Raw genomic sequence first — 18,809 nt, 5'->3', positions numbered from 1 at the left:
AATTGGAACACATTGATCACAATTTTGCACTACTGCTTCCACTTCCATGAATTTAGACTTCCTCTTGGAGATACATTCCTTTCTCCCTTTCCCTTAACAAGGGAATCCACTTGGCCGAATTGTCACTACGACAAGTTCCATGGTGCTCGCCCAACGCTACACCACTTCCTTTATAGCGTAACCGCTATCCATGCAACACACATGCTCTGAATCTGCTCGCAAGGACTCTCGAGTCCATGCACCATCTCTACTAATCAAGATCAATACCCGGGGCCAGACCTTCTAATACTAACACATCGCAACAAACACAATCCCTTTCCTCGAACCGGTCTATCGATACCTGCAGAGTCTTCAGCATGACCGGACCGCCTTACCAAGCCTTCAGTCAATCTGGACCACTCTCAGAACCTTTAGCCAATCTGGACCGCCCTGTAGTGCCTTCAGTCTGGCTCGACCGTTCTCCAAGCCTTCGGCCTGACTGGTACGACTACCGGCCTTCAGTCTATCCGGACCGCTCAACCAGCATTCAGCATTCCGAGTTATCTCTTCGGGGAAATCCTCCCATGCATACTGTTCTAGCCCTCTAGGGGTTCCGAACTCTATCTCCATCACACAAACTCAATCCCGACCTGATCCCAGGCCCTCCCCAATCAAGTACCCTTGGTCTGTATCTCACCCCGCACGCCTGCCATTTACTCATACCAGCCTATGCTCTTGGCTGACAGAACACTACTGAATCCCAAACAGCAAAACAACCTTACATGCTCATCGATCTTCCGGAGAATTTTCCAATTCTCCCCCACTTACAGCATTGACTATCAATCACCGGTCGCCATCACCGACCTCCCTCAACAACCTTACACAACACAAAACTTACACGCGAACTGCGCCCCGCAAGCATAAACAACCTTCACAAAAATCCCATTTCCACACTGATCATCCCGCTCGAAAGAAACTCAATCTGCAGCTAACCACTCCTCAGAAAGCAGATGTTACCTGGCATTCAGACCAACACCAGATTTCCACTAATAACCTTCATGAATGATAACCAATGAAATTCCCAAACAATAACCCATAACCAAACCATAACACTCAAAGAACAACGAATACCACACCGAAAACCACGAATGAACTAGCAGATAAATAATACTCCACAATAATCACAAGATAATCAAGACATCAAGAAAGAAACATACCCGCGGCTGCATCCGACACTACTCTGACCTCCTCTGCTGTAAGCTGAAAAGCACGACCCTGAGCCCTTGGGGGCTCCGCTCCACCCTGACCTCCATCCGTGATCCTCAAAGTGGCCGGTGCTGGAGCCTGAACTGGTCCTGCAGCAAGCTGTGGACAGTTGACCCGCAAGTGCCTCACCTGATGACAATGAAAACAAATCCTCAAATCCCAAACCGGCGCTGACTGCCGACAATCCCTCGCATAGTGCCCCTCCTTTCCACACTTGCGGCATGCACCACCGGACCTACAAACTCCAGTGTGACCCCTCGCACACTTCCCACAAGCGTGGCTGCTCTGATCTCCTACCATAGAATCAACGGTCTTGGACCGTTTCGGCGCCGACTGCGACTACACCGGAGCCTGCCTTAGCTCACGCAATTGCAACTCAATCTCTAACTCACGCCGCCTGGGGGCCTCCTACAACTCCAATGAAGTCTCGCACCTCTGCATAGACACAAACTATCTGATATCCCTCTTGAGCATGCTTAGATATTGAGACATCTGAGCCTGCTCCAAAGCGAACTCAGGGCAGAACATTGCCCTCTCAGTGAACATCCTGGTGATCTCAGTCACCAACTCCGAACCCTGCTTCAGCTCAATGAACTCCTGAGCCAATCTCTCTCTCTCTCTCTCTCTCTCTCTCAACCCGCAGAACATAACGAGTGATGAACATCTCTCTGAACTGATCCCATGAAACCGCAGCCCTCTGCGCATCCGAATATAACCCCGTGGTCAATCTCCATCAATCCTTCGCCCTGAGCCTCAACAGGTTCAGAGCACACCTCACCCTCTGATCAGCAGGGCCTGAACACGTGAAGAAACACCCCTCCACGTCCGATAACCATCTCATAGCAACAATCGGGTCCTGAACTCCATCAAAGGTGGGAGGCTTCGTATTATCGAAGTCCCGATACTGAAAACCCCGACCAGCTCCTCCCCCTGCCACTGCTACAGCCGCTGTAGCCGCCGCGGCAGCCGTCACTATGAAAGTTGCATAACGCTCATCAAAATACTCAACCATGGTGGTCTTGATTGACCCAAACAGTTCCGGCAACTCAGCCCGGAACAATGCAGCAACCTCATCATTCAGGATCTCACGAATTCTCGCATCCAACTCGCACGTGCTCATCTGACTAACAACCTCGGGCGGTACTGACCCGCCCGAAACTCCCTCTCCTGCTCCCGATCCTGACCCGGATCCACTCCCAGCATGCCTCGGGATCTCCATACTGAAAAACACCACTAAAATCTCAGACACTTCCCACTAACCCGGGAACCAACTCTCAACCCAACCCTAGAGGTCATGGTTTCCCGGATACGCGTATGGGTCATGTGCTTTCAGTAGTACGGGCCCATACTACCTTCCACACCTACCCATATTTGTATGAAGTACTACCACAACACCCTAGTGAAAACATACAAAACAAGCGCTCAACCCTCACTACTAGAGGAACACTGGAAATCTCCAACAAGGAAACCCTAGGCTAACAGGCATCATAAATCAGGCAACATTATCATGAAATCCTAAAGATACCTAGCCTAGCACTAGCATGTTGTTCTATCAATGCTCAAAAATAAATATCATATATGGTATTTTGGGGTTACTTACTGGCTCCGGCTGATCATACCTCCGCGTCCTCCTTTACCCATTTTGAAAACCATTTTAAATTCTCTTTTGAAAACTCTCCTTGATTTGAGACTGGAGTCACACGAGTGTTCCTCCAATTCACTCAAACCAAGGCTCTGATACCAACTTGAAACGACCGAAAAATTCCAACCAATTTAAACTTTTCAAAACAACCCAATTTCATTAAATAACTACAAAAAGGTTTTCAATACATATTATTTAGAGTATTCCCAGAATCACATCACAACATAAACATGAGGAGCGGTATGATCACGCCTTCGCCTTACCACGGTCTCCTGAAGAACCTGAAAAACATTAAACCACAACTGTATGCCCGAAAGCTTAGTGAGATATCCCCAAAATACCAACCACATATACCATACACACATAACATGCCATATTATATCTGAACATAGAACAGCCATGCACTTCGGCCAACAGTCCAGCTGGTCCACCCTCCGAGTCTAGCTATATTCATCGAGTATGCAGTGTGATTGGTCCGCCCGCACCGGGCCTTCAATCCACCTGGTCCACTCTTTGAGTCTAGAGTATGACTGGTCCGCCCGCACCGAGCCTTCAGTCGGCCTGGTCCACTCTCCGAGCCTTGGCACGTCTGGTCCGCCCTCTTGGGGCCTACAGCCTATCCGGACCGCTCGTTGGGCCTTCGGGACAACCAGTCCGCCCTGGGTATCTTGGCCTACAACACAAAGCAGGACCCGCCTCAACCCAACTTCAGTCCAACAACCATGTACATATAAACATACAATCATATAACAATTCACAGTCAACAAATCGATCAAACAGATCACATAGCATATCATCATCCTAACCTGGATACCGACCTAACCGGTCACTAGCATAGCATCACCCCATATCTCAGGATACCGACCTCAACCAGGTCTCTAACATATAACATCCTAACTACCAGGATGCAAACATATCAAAGCAGTAACATAACAACAAATACCCGGATCTCAATCCGATAAAGGGCCAGGCTTGGTGTCGTAGACCCGGTTGATATAGTGAGGATAACTCACCTCGAAACTACCGACTGAACAGATAACCCAAGCTACTCTGATCACTGATACGATCTCCACCACTGGCCAACCACCAAAACATTGAACTCAAAACAATATCCAATAATTACCAAAATGCCCCTGGAAGTCAACTGGACAACCCTTGGTCAAAGTCAACGTCAATCCCTGACTTACTCTACTCGCCGAGTCAACCCGATGACTCGCCGAATCCCCATGCTCAAAACTTTCCCCAATCCGCGACTTAACTCGTCGAGTCACCCCGAGACTCGCCGAGTCCAACAACATTGAGTCCTTTCACACTCGACTCACCTAGTCATCCCTTGACTCACTGATTCACAACTCAACCAGAAGAAAGGATAGGACCTCACGACTAGACTCGCCGAGTCCAAGAACAGACTCGCCGAGTCCAAGGCTATCTTCAACCTACTCGCCGAGTTGTTCTTCCAACTCGCCGAGTTGTTCTTCCAACTCGCCGAGTTCTAGAACATCTTCAAGCAACTCGCCAAGTACACCCATGTGACTCGTCGAGTTCATCTAGATATCATTCCAAACAGAACCTTCCAGGCCATGCAATTGATCCAAAACGTAGATCTAGCCTCCTACAACCCATCCATCACGTAATGTAGCGCACTTTACGTGAATCCAAAGAGATCTAGGCATTTTACACTCTAGGGTTTGGGTTTGGGACAAGATAGCTTCACCAATCACTTATCAACATGGACTTTATGCGATTTTGGACCATCACTACTCCAGATCTGAGGTAGCATCCTCAGATCCATCTTCCAATCCCGAAATGACCCATGAAATCCTCCAAATAAACCCCAAAACAACCACCATGGATGACAATAAGGGAAAAAAGGGTTCAAGACAGAGGATCCTTACCCCAAAGATGAGCCTAAACTGATGTAGACTTCCGATCCACAAGCCCTCTTGATGCTATCCACGAATTCCTCCAACTTCTCTTCACAAATCCCTTCTTCCAAGCTTCAATCCTCTCAATAATGGAATTTCTCACGATTAGGGTTTTCTCTGGAACTCTCAGGGTAAAATAGAGGCTGAAGAGAAGGCATAACATCCTTTAGATAGGGGGCAAACCCCGATGATTAGGGTTTTCTTCACCCAGCACCAACTCGCCGAGTCCAGCCGCTGACTCGCCGAGTTGGCCACTTAACATGTGACCAAAGTCGCGACTCTACTCGCCAAGTCCACCCATGGACTCGCCGAGTTGCCCTTAAACATTTTCACTTTGAACCCTGAACTTGCACTCCTAAACTCGGGATGTTACATAAGTTACGGTCGTAGTCTGTAGTTATAAATAGAGTCTCCTGGAGGGAGAGCAAGAGTTTGTGTATAGATCTATATGGGGGTCTCCCCCACACCTGAGTTGTTCGCTACAGTTTGACTCGGTCAGTCTAGGGTGACAAATTAAATCAATTTCGGCATTCGCTAGAATGCCAAGACAGACGAACTAGTTATTATTATGCATGGTAATAACGACTCACATAGAGATCCAACACCATCTAAGTAATCAGGGAATAACATATTCATTCATTGTGACGATACAATAATATAAAACTATCATACTATTTATATCGGAAAACGTCAGGTTTTCCGGGGGAACAACATTATTCACTCCTATACACAACAACTATAATACAATAATCAATTTTGAATAAAAATAACTTTTACTAATTTTATATCAAACATGCTTATGAACTCACCAACATTATATATGTTGAATATTTTAAAATAACTTGTATTCTCAGGTAACAAATAAGTTGAAGAACAATACCAAGTGTGTTAGGATGTTATGTTTTCAAAATTCTCAAACAATTTATGTTATGGATGTGTAATGTTTAAACAATGTACTTGATATGAACAATGATAGTTGAAGTATATAATGTTGGTGATGTATGTGTTCTTCATGTATATTCATTGTGATGATATTTCAATTTAAGTCATGCGAGCCCTCAGATGTGTCCGCCGTCTGGTTTGGGGGTGTGACAGGTTGGTATTAGAGCTTTTGTTTATAGTGAACTGGCATATCTAACCACACATTGATATGCAACTATAAACCCAAAGAGGAACTAAATAACTCTGAATAAAACAAATAAAATATAATAATAAAACACTTTTACTTGTGCGAATTAGGAAAATGAACATAATACCAAATCAAATAAGATGATCCTAACATCTCGGTTAAGCCTGGACTCTTCATAGTTGTATTAAGGGGCGAATGTAGCCTGATCAACTACAGTTCCTCCAGAATACAACTATCACATGCCCTGGAGAGACTGCGATGGTCGGTAAACCTAAAACATACCCTTTTGATTACCACGAAGAGAACATCAAACTGAATTTATATAACAACTAAAACATCTTAGGAGTAATAGTAGTTTATTTATATACCCTCCTTGCGTGTTCCCCATCATAGTCACCATGGAAGAGGAGCATCAAGTCATCCATTTTCACCAGGCCTTGGTGGCCCACGAAATAATTAAACACGACCCCGAGGAAGGGCAAGGAGCAGCTAATGACGTTGGACCCAACGAGTACACCGATACGGATTACGAGTTTGAGAGGACCGACGACGACACTGAGGGGGAGGGGGACGCAGACGAAGCCCCCGAATCACCTACCGACGGAACAGACCGGGACCATCCTGCCCCACCAGTTCGACAACAGTTGTTTGCCATGGAAGCATGAGCCGGAAAAGCTGATCAAGAACGAGATGAAGTCATCGGAGAGATGATGGAGATGGCTCAGCTGTTGGCACAACATTTTGGAATATGATATAGTTTCCACCATTAGGAGATTTACAGCATGATTAGGATCAGTAGTACGGGTATTGGTATTAGGACTCTCTTATAGGATCTAGGATAGGTACCATTGACTCTATGTTTAAGTGATTACACTACTCATAGAGTCGTTACGTTGCCGAACTTTGTACCCTTTATGTATGCTCTTTTGAGAAAATTTTCATGTATTAAAGTACGGATATTATTAGTCGAAAAATATGTGCTCTATCGTGATGTTGTTATCTGCTATGTGTTATATTTCCATGTGGTATGTCAATATGTAAAAACTTTGTAAGTATATACTATACACCTAGTTCATAGGCCCACAAACTCATGAAAATTAGAGGCACTCAACATCTTTCCGTTCCATGACAAAAGGATGCCTCAGCGACCCACCCGTGGAAACCCCGATCCGATACCACCAGAAATCAACTCAGTTGCATTTCAAGCAGCTGTATCTGCTGCAGTCACAGCGGCACTCGCACAGATCCACAATGGAAGCAATGGTAGAGGCAACGGACAAGGGGCTAGAAGCTCAAACAACTGAATGAACCAGGGGCCTACCAAGACATGCTCCTACAAAGATTTCACCCATGCCAAGCCACGGACCTTTAATGGCACAAGGGGAATGATAACCCTAAAGAGATGTATTAAGGTACATAAGTGTCTACAAAAGAAGGACTTGGCGTTTCTGGCTCACATTTTGGATAAGTCCAAGGAAGAGGTCAATATTTGAGACATTCCAATAGCTTGCGATTTTCCGGATGTTTTTCCTGAAGATCTTCCGGGGATACCCCCAGAAAGACAAGTCGAGTTCCAAATTGACCTTGTTCCGGGAGCTACACCCATTGCCAAAGCACCCTATTGGTAGGCTCCTGCGGAGATGCAAGAACTGTCAAGCCAACTTAGCGAACTCTTGAGCAAAGGATTCATCCGATATAGCTTCTCACCTTGGGGAGCTCCGGTCCTCTTTGTTAAAAAAAAGGACGGATCCTTTAGGATGTGCATCGATTACAGAGAACTGAATAAGCTCACTATAAAAAATCGCTACCCACTTCCACGAATCGACGATCTATTCGACCATCCTCAAGGAGCAAACTAATTATCTAAGATGGATCTGCGATCCGGATATCACCAACTCAAGGTCCGGGAGGAGGATATCCAAAAGACTGCTTTCCAAACTCGCTATGGACATTAAGAATTTATTGTAATGCCCTTCGGTCTAACGAATGCCCCTGCCACATTCATGGACCTAATGAATTGGATATGCCGACCATTCCTCGACTACTTTGTCATTGTTTTCATCGATGATATCCTAGTCTATTCTCGAAGCAAAGAGGAGCATAGCCGACATCTCCGACAAATCTTCGAAACCCTACGAACCGAAAAGTTATACGCAAAACTCTATAAGTGTGAGTTCTGGCTCCATAGCGTAAACGTTTTAGGTCATGTTATCAGTCAAGAAGGGATACACGTAGACCCATCTAAGATCAAAGCCATTAAAGGATGGGCAGTCCCAACGAGACCCACAGAAATTCATCAATTTTTGGGCCTCGCAGGCTATTACAGAAGATTCATTCAGAACTTCTCCAAAATAGCCAAGCCACTTACCATGCTTACACAAAAGGGCGTACCATTTCAATGGACGGAAAAGCAGGAGGTTGCCTTCCGAACTCTGAAACAAGCACTCTGTAGTGCACCAGTACTATCATTTCCAGAGGGAATTGAAGACTTCGTGGTTTACTGCGATGCTTCGAATCAAGGTTTAGGCTGTGTACTTATGCAGCATGAGAAGGTGATAGCTTATTCGTCCCGACAACTAAAGACACATGAGGTGAATTATACCACTCACGATCTCAAATTGGGAGCTGTGGTTTTTGCCTTGAAGATTTGGATACACTACCTATATGGTACAAGGTGAACCATATTCACCGATCACAAAAGCCTCCAACACATTTTAAATCAAAAGGAGTTGAACATGAGGCAGCGAAGGTGTGTTGAGCTGCTAAATGATTATGAGTGTGAAATCAAGTACCACCCAAGCAAGGCTAACGTGGTAGATGATGCCTTGAGTTGGAAAGAATACTCAAATCGTCGTGTGAAGACTCTTTCAATAACCATTCAATCTCATCCGTCCTCGCAAATCAAAGTAGCCCAGTTCAATGCCATGAAGGCAGAGAACAAAACAAGCGAAGCGTTACGAGGAATGGAAAACGACTTCAAAGTTAAGGAGGACGGAGCACATTATTTCATGAACCGAATTTGGATCCCTAAACTTCATGGATTTAGAGAGGTAGTCATGAATGAAGCCCATAAGACACGATACTCCATCCATCCGGGTTCAGATAAAATGTACTTGGATATCAAGCAACATTATTGGTGGCCTAACATGAAGGCAGAAATTGCCACTTACGGTAGCAAATGCCTTACTTGCGCTAAAGCGAAGGTAGAATATTAGGAGCCCTCGAGACTATTACAACAACCGGTAATACTCGAGTGGAAATGGGAAAGGATTACTATGGACTTTGTTACCAAATTACCCAAGACTATAGAGGGATTGGATACCATATGGGTAATAGTCGATAGGTTGACAAAATCCGCTCATTTCCTGCCAATAAAGGAATCATACAAGATGGAACGATTGACAAGAACCTACATCAAGGAAATCGTGAGACTCCATGGAATACCAATATCTATCATCTCAGATCGAGATAGTAGATGCACTTCACACTTTTGACAATCGCTTCAGAAAGCTATGGGAACACAACTCGACATGAGCACTGCCTACCGCCCACAAACGGATGGTCAAAGTGAGCGAACCATTCAAACACTTGAAGATATGCTTCACGCATGTGTGATAGACTTTAGAAGGTCGTGGGACACCCACTTGCCGTTAATTGAATTTTCGTACAACAACAGTTATCACTCAAGCATCAAAGTTGCTCCTTTTGAAGCATTACATGGGCGTAAATGTAGATCACCGTTATGTAGGGTTGAGGTAGGTGACACTCAGCTAGAAAAAGGACAGACACCAAACAATGCATTACCAGGACCAAAAATCATACGCGAAACGACAGAGAAGATAATTCAAATCCGAGCTCGACTACAAGCTTCATGAGACCGATAAAAGAGCTACGCTGATAAACGACGAAAGCCCTTGGAATTTCAAGTCGGGGATCGGGTGTTGGTACATTGGACCATTCGAGATTCTTGCTCGAATCGGTCCAGTGGCTTATAGACTGCACTTACCTGCCGAGCTCAGTAGTGTACACCCCGTTTTCCATGTTTCCAATTTGAAGAAGTGGTTATCTGACGAAACTCTCGTCATCCCATTGGAAGAAATCGAAATCAACGAGAATCTCATATTCGTCAAAGAACCGGTTGAAATCATGGAGAGGGAAGTGAAGAGTACTAAACAAAGTCGCATCCCGATTGTGAAAGTTCGGTGGAACGCAAAACATGGACCAGAATTCATATGGGAACGCGAAGACCAGATGAAGCAAAAGTACCCTCACCTACTCTCGCATTCTTAAATCTAGCTTCAAAAAGAATTTCGGGATGAAATTCCCTTTAACGGGGGATGATGTCACAACTAGGAATTCTAATGCTTTGTAAACATTAAACAAGGATAACATTGTAACTAAAACTTGAAAGCATGCATGATATTTATTTAATGACAACAAAATTCCATCAAACACTCTATACAAACACTCAAATAGTCAACAAAATGTTGGAAACCCTAGAAATCCCAGTTTAAGTCCAATATGGACTAGGATTTCCTTACTGGGCCTATGGACCAATAAGCTTCCAATTTGACTATTTTGGGCTTAGAACTCTTAAATGGGCTCTCATTGGACCCACTTTCATGAGACCTAACCTTTTTTGGGCCTTACAAGTCTAAAATCGACTAGTTTACCTTTAATGGGCCTTGTTGGGCCATCACAAATTCAATTTGCCTTAATGGACTCAAATCCATTCTTTAATGTAAGATTTGGGCCGTGAACTACTTTAAAGGCCCAATGGGCCGAAAACCATCAAATTGTGCCTCATATTAAGGGACTCAAGCACAGAAGGCCTAAACCATTCTTTTCCTTTTCCCTCTCTCGGCCCAAGTAGAAAGCATAAAAAAAGGAAATTAAGGGAATTAAGGAGGGTTAGCCACTATGACAACCATCAATTTCTGGTCAAGTCAAAGTCAAATAAAGTCAACAAGTAAAACTGGTCAAGTCAATTAACCCTCGTATATTAGGGTTTACCTTATATTTACTATTGTACAATACACCATCTTAATACAAAGCATCGCTTAGAAGTTTCACGTGTTCAGAAAATCCACACCCAAAATTAGGGTAAGAGATGGAACTACTCGATAAAAATATTAATACATACCCTTCGAGGGTGTATAAAGTTCATAACGAGGCTTAACGAGGTTTACAAACCTTGCCTTTCGAAATTAAACACTCAAAAAAATCCCAAATAAAGCCTCTCTAAATCACTCTCGCTCTATCTCTCTCTATGTGAAATCTCTCCAAGAATGTGAAATCTCTCCCAAATCTCTCCAAGAATGTGAAATCTGCACCGAATCTCTCCAAGAATGTTAAATCTCTCTCTGTATGAGAAATCTCTCCAAGAATGTGAAATCTCTCCTAAATCTCTCTCTGTATGAGAAATCTCTCCAAGTGTGTGAAATCTCACCCAAATCTCTCTCAAAATCGCTCTCAACTTCTTATAATCACTTAGGGCATCCCGACCCTCGAATTAGACGAAAACAGCTCGAAAACGGAAGTCTACACGAAAAACAGCCTCTTAGGACCGAACCTTCTTAGGGCCGAAACCCTAAGAAGCGAAACCCGTAAGAAGCCTCTTGGACCGAAACTAGCAAGAACAAAACCAAGGAGGACCGAAACTGCCATGGACCGAGACTTCCCATAAGGAACCGAAACCTCTTATAGGACCGAAGTCACCTTCGGGTTCGGCTCCTAGCACCTTCGGCTCGGATCAGACCTTTGGACCGAAGCTCCTTCTGCTCACTTCGCCTTCGCCTTTCACGCCTGACTTCGCCTTCGCTTCTCATGCAACACCTTTCGCATGAGAAATTTCTCGGTTCAGCCAGCTCTCGGTTCCCAGCCATAGACCGAACCTACCCTCGGTTCTAAGCACAAGGACTGTACCTTCGTTCCTGACTTTGCAGATTCACCCCAATTTCCCGGTTTTCAATCCTTTTAGCATTTTAAGCCCATTTTTCGTGATTTTAACACGGGATTTTCTCCCAAACTTGTACTTTAACATAAGAGACCCTAAACATTCATATTTTAATCATATTTTGAGGAAAATCATTGCCTAAGAATAATATCTCTTGGATAAGATACTTACGGTTGAGTGTTGACTTTACCTTAGTGTGTAACACAAGCAACCTCCCATACCCACTCCATGACCATCCCCAGTCACTATTCCACCATACCTAGTCAATCATTGTCCTTTTCCCACCGTAATTCTAGACACACTCTTGGTCAAAGTCTAGAAAACTCTTATCTCTCCTCACTCTTCTCTCATTCTCCACCAAAGAACAAACTCCATTCTCTCTCATTTCTCTCTCTAAAATTCGAGATTCAAGGGCTGATTTTCAAGTTCTTCATCTACTTTTGGTAAGTAATATTATCCTTCACATGATTATTTCACTTTCTTTCTACTAAAATCATGGATGCCTTACACAAACATCATCATATTCGTGTTAGATCTTCGAATCTTCAAGGAATTTTCTAAGTGTTCTTGAGTTGAATCCATCCACTGAAATCACATAAGGTGAGTTCATACCCCAATCTTTTCATGATTTTCTTAAGTTTTAATGCGGGTAATACAAGTTAAAACACCAAGAACACAAATAAACTCAAACATCAGCTTTCAACAGAAAAGTTAATGTTCATACACGGCTTGTTTTGGGCAAGTTAAACATTTTATTTTTCAAAACTATATTAGATGCAAATATTTCAGGTTAATACCTTTAAAATGACTACTTGCACATGCCCATATGATTTTTCTACGATTTATGGTGATTTTTACAAAACTGCTTATCACTGTAGCTACGAATTTGGACCAGTCAGTGAATATGAACGTTTTAATACCGATTAGAGACTTTTAACAATCACAATAAAATTTATGGACAAACTACACACATTTTATAAATCACAATAAAATTTATCGATTTAGTTTTTGACTTTGTATGATTTTTCTATAATTATTCCAAGAATAGGAACAAAAAATATAACACTAGCAAATTATTGATAACTCATTTACACCTTGTAACTTGATGAGCAAGGTGTGTATTATCATATATAAATACATTTTTGTTATATTAAATTTCTTTTACCTCATTATAGAGGTTTACATCATATGTAAAAAGGATTTCTACCATTACAAAACGCTTTTGATAAGCTATAATAGGTATAGTTTATGTTTCGTATACATTACAAACATTTATGATAAACTATTGTAAGTATAGTTTATGTTTCATATACATTATAAACATGTTCCCATTAACACAACAAACACATTTCGGAAGTTTTATTTCCATGGAAAAAGGTTTTACACTCACGCACACTACACGTAAACTTGTTATCATAAATTGTGAGACATTCTTCTCAGTACTCCCAGAGTACAGGTAAAAATTTCTGGTAGTTATAACCGGAGTCTCTTTTAGGGAGAATGTGATAGTTGTGTATAGATCTATATTGGGTCTAACAAACCCACACCTGAGCTGCATGCAACAGCTAGACTGGCAAGTCTGAGGTGACAAGTGTCCTTATCTTTTTCGACTCTTGAGAAACGCCGTGGCAGGTTCATTAGTCATAGTATGGTTATAGCGAATCACATAGGGAGTTAACAACACATAAAATTTACGGGGATTTTCTCAAATCAAAAAGGGTTTTATTTTGATTTAAAATCACTTTTTATATCAATAAGTATGGATATTACTTATACATTTCGGTCTTGGTATTTAAGGCTACACATCACTCTCGTAAGGAAAATATTGGATTTTTTTCTTGGTAACAGACAACTCATTACAAAGATAGTTTTCCAAACTCTTCATCTAAAAAGCTTATGAACTCACCAACTTAATTGTTGACACTTTTTCAAAACTACTTGTATTCTCAGGGAATCAACAAAACTATGTAATCACAAGCTTTTGAGGATGGTACGCTACGACGTTGAACAACTATTTTTCATATCATGTTGTAATCAATCATTAAAATATGTAAGACTTGAAACTATGTAATTCTTTTCCGATTATATTTATGATTTGTTGTATTGTTTTGATCACTATTATACTCGCTGTTCTGATACTATACATGAAGTCCGCCACCCCCGGACATTTTCGCCATCCTTGGTTTGGGGGTGTGACAGATTGGTATCAGAGCATTGTTTATAGTGAACTAAGTACATCGAACCACATAAGATATACAAACTATAAATGCATTGGGACTAAAGTCTCTGATTTAAACGTTTTCATATAATTATACTTTCAGAAATAATTAGTTTCTTGTTAAAAGTATAAATACATACATGCATACAAGTATAGTATCACGTCTAAGGAAAACACAAAAGTAAAATGAGGAGTTGGACACTACGAGTAGACCTTGGGATATCTAATCAGACTTGGGATGAATATAGCCGGATCAAGTATATCTATTCGAGGTGTGACTATGGTATGCCGGGGCATGGTCGTAGTGAGCAACAAGCCTAAAAAAATAAAAAATAAATAAAAAAAAAATAAAAAACTTTCCATACAAGAAAGTTACTAAGAACCAAACATAACATTTAAAATACTATAGGAGTATTTTGTAATATCATAACTTATGTGAAAACTAAATAGATCCTTAATAATAGGTCTATAGTCACTAAGTGGATACTCCAAAGTTATATATAACTTAGAGATCATAGACTTAGAATCTATGGTCATTGCCTTACCTCCTTTTCCTTGTTTGGATGTGGACCTAGGGTAGGATCACTTATTCGAAGGTCTATCATATCTTGTTATATGTAATTGGTATGCACTATGTCATTATAGAAGTAAATAATGAGGATCAAACCCCCATAAGTATTTGTAGGAATACGACTAATACATGCTTCCTACCCCTCCTATTGTCGCACATATAGCATAGCAAGATTCTACTTACCAGGCGACCCCTACCTTCCCAACCAGTGAAATGGTGGATGGTTAGGAGAAGAACCCGAAGAAGACTCCAATGAAGAACCCGTGGAAAACGAGGAAGAAGAATCTGAAGATGAGGAAATCAAAATAATCAAGAGTGAAGATGAAGATGAGGAAGAATCAGAAGAGGAATTGGATGTGATCAACCCTCCATACATAGCCAGGGTTCTCGAGAACCATTTCGACTACATCGGACCTGTACCCCGTTGGGAAACTGTGAATGAGGGTTGTAGTCGACAGCAACGACAACAATCACCATTTGGAGACCAACAAGGTTGCTATGATCTCAACCACGGTGGACCGACTGACAGATCCCTGCCGGCGAAGACCCAATAGATCACGAACATCGAGGATCAAAATAGGGAGACTGTGAATCAAGTCCAGGAACTGCATGCTACTATAGACACTACCATATCACAAACTTGAGGCTTGCAAAGAAGCTACTATTTCAGAAACCAACTTCATGGGGACTTTATCGCCACTCGGACGGAGGCAAAAGGATAACACGGTAGACACACGGCACTCGAAGAGAGAATGGTTGCAGCCAAGCGTCGATTGGCAGAGCTGCAAGGCGCATCACCTTTGTCCCGGGCATCGCAAGGGAAGGATCATCGTGAGTAGAGTTCATACTGCTCACATGACCTGGTAGATTAAGTTCATGAGTATCTGTTGGTGCTACTCTATTCTATGTGTAAGCTTAACCCTGCGAGTTATGTGGTTATACTAATCGGGGGATTGATTTGCTATCAAAAATTTTCCTTACAATGATGTGGGGTAGACCTGCATATAGGTCAAAATTTTCCCTGAATGCAAAATTACTATAATCAGATTAACAAAAGGGGGCTTACGGCAGGCCCATTAGACTTGAAGGTCTACTAAGTCTTACTCATGCAACTAAGCAAACATCAAGCGTTTGTAAGAAGGACCTAGCTTGGATCAAATTACAAGGTTTCAGTTGGATACAGAACTACTAAAATCCATAGGTTTATTATAGACTTTCATTAGGAATTTCCTTCAGAACACCAAAAAAATCGAAATACAATACACTTAGAACTAAGATGAACTTAGTTAGATAACTCACAACGCACAACCCTTTCTAACGACTCATTATCGTCTCACCTTTAAACATTTTGGTTGAAAGGTGCCTTTTTGGTAGGCATATAGGGTACGATCATACCAGCACTAATGCACCGGATCCCTTCAGAACTCCTCGGCTAAGAGTGTTTGGACAAAGATAGTATCTAGGATGGGTAAATTTAACATTCGTACAATACCCACTTCTACCCATTTTCGTAACTCCCTCTCGGGAGTGTTTAGCAAAACACTAAGAATATTGCAGCAATATGCGAAATTTATATGTGTGAATATAAATTATAAGAATGAACTTGAGGTAATCATCCCCACTCACGAAATCATTCTTCATCATGAAACAGAATTATGTCCTCACCAAGAGGTAATGAACCAACTAGCAAGGCGCCAACCCTACAGATAGATTATGCTACTTTTCAAGATGCAGTCACGGTAGTCGAAGCAGCCGTTATGGCACAACTTAATGCTAACACGACAGCGGGCACATAAATGGTACCGGAAATACTAATCGCAATGACAATCAAGAACACCAGCGGGTGTCTACCAAGGAAAATAACTCAGACCACAAACCTAAGAGCAAGAAACGGAAGTTTCAGAACAGAAAGAAGTGCAACCCATCTCAAAAATTCGCTAAGAGACAGCAATCCGTGGCTGCCCCTACAATTACGGCAATAATCGCAACACATGCCTCGACCTCAGCCACAACATCTGTCTCTCAAACACCAGACAGGCAATATATGGGAACGCTTCCAAAGTGTAACAAGTGTAACTACCATCACACAGGAGCTTGTCGGATTCCATACTGTATCAAATGCAACATGAAAGGACATACAATTCGCTCCTACAGGACCCCGACTCAGCACATCACTTTAACCACCAATACCAATATAAGTCCAGTGTGCCACCTATGCGGTGTAATGGGACACTTCAAGAGAGACTGTCCAACTGAAAGGTTTAAGTATTGTATGTTTGTAATGTTTCCCACAACGAAAAGGTTTAAGTATTGTATGTTTGTAATAAATTCGGTGTGTTTGCTAAAAATTACTGTCTTTCAAAAAGTAGTTAAAATACGATCTCGTTAAACCGAATCAAAGACACTCATATGTGACCTTAGGATCATTACCGGTGAGCTGTGATGAATTGACGCATACATCAGGATTAATTATAATCAAAATACTACAGACTTAAAGCGAATAATTTCATCCTAATTCTTGTTCCATGTCTAATGGTGGGATTAGGGTAGAGCCATTCACTTGTCGGTTTCATCAATATCAAATGACATACGACCTGCATATACCAACTGATCATAGAATGATCGGCCAGGGATCACAATATAAAGTATCATTACTAGTTATCAAAACACACATACTACCAGCACTAGCTACTATGGTATAAATCATTTGTAGTAACAATAACAACGATCAAAACGGAAAACACTAAAAAAAAGAAACAAAGGATGCATTATCACTATAACGAATACCTCTTACGAATACGACTTGATACATGTGTCATCGAGAAAATCCGGTGTCGTCATTCTATATGGATTGGTTTGGATCATCACCTTATCAATTGCATATGTTACGAGAAGACCCTCCACTTATCCAACTGAATATCGAAACCCTCATCTCTCATAACCCTAAATCTGACTCTAATTATCTAGTCATCCTTCATTGTGAAACCCCAAAGCACTCTCTGGAGGTGTGTTATACCCTCTGTAACCTTTTCAAATTATTCCTGGTAAACCCTTCGAGAATATCCCTCGTATAACAGGTCAAGATCAAGCACGGAAGCTTGGGATGAATATGGTTAGTCTATCACTACTAAATGTATACGCAAGGATACTATATAGTTAAGATTCTACGTACATTGGATGTGTGCTTCCTTCCTATTTCCAATTCCTTGTCTGGTTGAGGACTTGGGGCAGAGTCACCCATCCAACTGACTTGGGGCAAAAGTCGCAAATAAAGCCTCTCTAAATCTCTCTCTCTTTATCTCTCTATATTTGAAATCTCTCCCAAATATCTCCAAGAATGTGAAATCTCTCCAAGAATCTGAAATCTTTCCGGAATCTCACCAAGATTGTGAAATCTCTCCCGAATCTCTCCAAGAATGTGAAATTTCTCCCAAATCTCTCCAAGAATGTGAAATCTCTCCCAAATCTCTCTCTGTATGAGAAATCTCTCCAAGAATGTGAAATCTCTCCCAAATCTCTCTCTATATGAGAAATCTCTCAAAGTGAGTGAAATCTCTCCCAAATCTCTCTCAACTTCTTATAATCACTTGGGGCATCCTGACCCTCTAATTAGACGAAAACAGCTCGAAAACGGAAGTCTACGCGAAAAACAGCCTCTTAGGACCGAACCTTCTTAGGGCCGAAACCCTAAGAAGCGAAACCTATAAGAAGCCTCTTGGACCGAAACTAACATGAACCAAACCAAGGAAGACCGAAACTGCCATGGACTGAGACTTCCCATAAGGAACTGAAACCTCTTATAGGACCGAAGTCACCTTCGGGTTAGGCTCCTAGCACCTTCGACTCGGATCAGACCTTCGGACCGAAGCTCCCTCTGCTCACTTCGCCTTCACCTCTCACGCCTGACTTCGCCTTCGCTTTTGTCACACCCCAAAACCAAGAACGGCGGAAACGTTCTGGGGCGGAGGACGTCATGTACAGTATCACACCAATGAAAAGTAGTAAACAAGCAACAACATCATCCATTGCATTAATAGTATAATTATTATACAAGTGTGTTCTGTCAAATTTTGATAAACACTAAAGCATAAATCAAAATGAAAGATGAGTCTTTAACAAGCTC

Source organism: Lactuca sativa, chromosome 9, assembly GCF_002870075.4.
Source record: "Lactuca sativa cultivar Salinas chromosome 9, Lsat_Salinas_v11, whole genome shotgun sequence".
NCBI lineage: Eukaryota > Viridiplantae > Streptophyta > Magnoliopsida > Asterales > Asteraceae > Lactuca > Lactuca sativa.
This window is presented reverse-complemented; position numbering follows the sequence as displayed.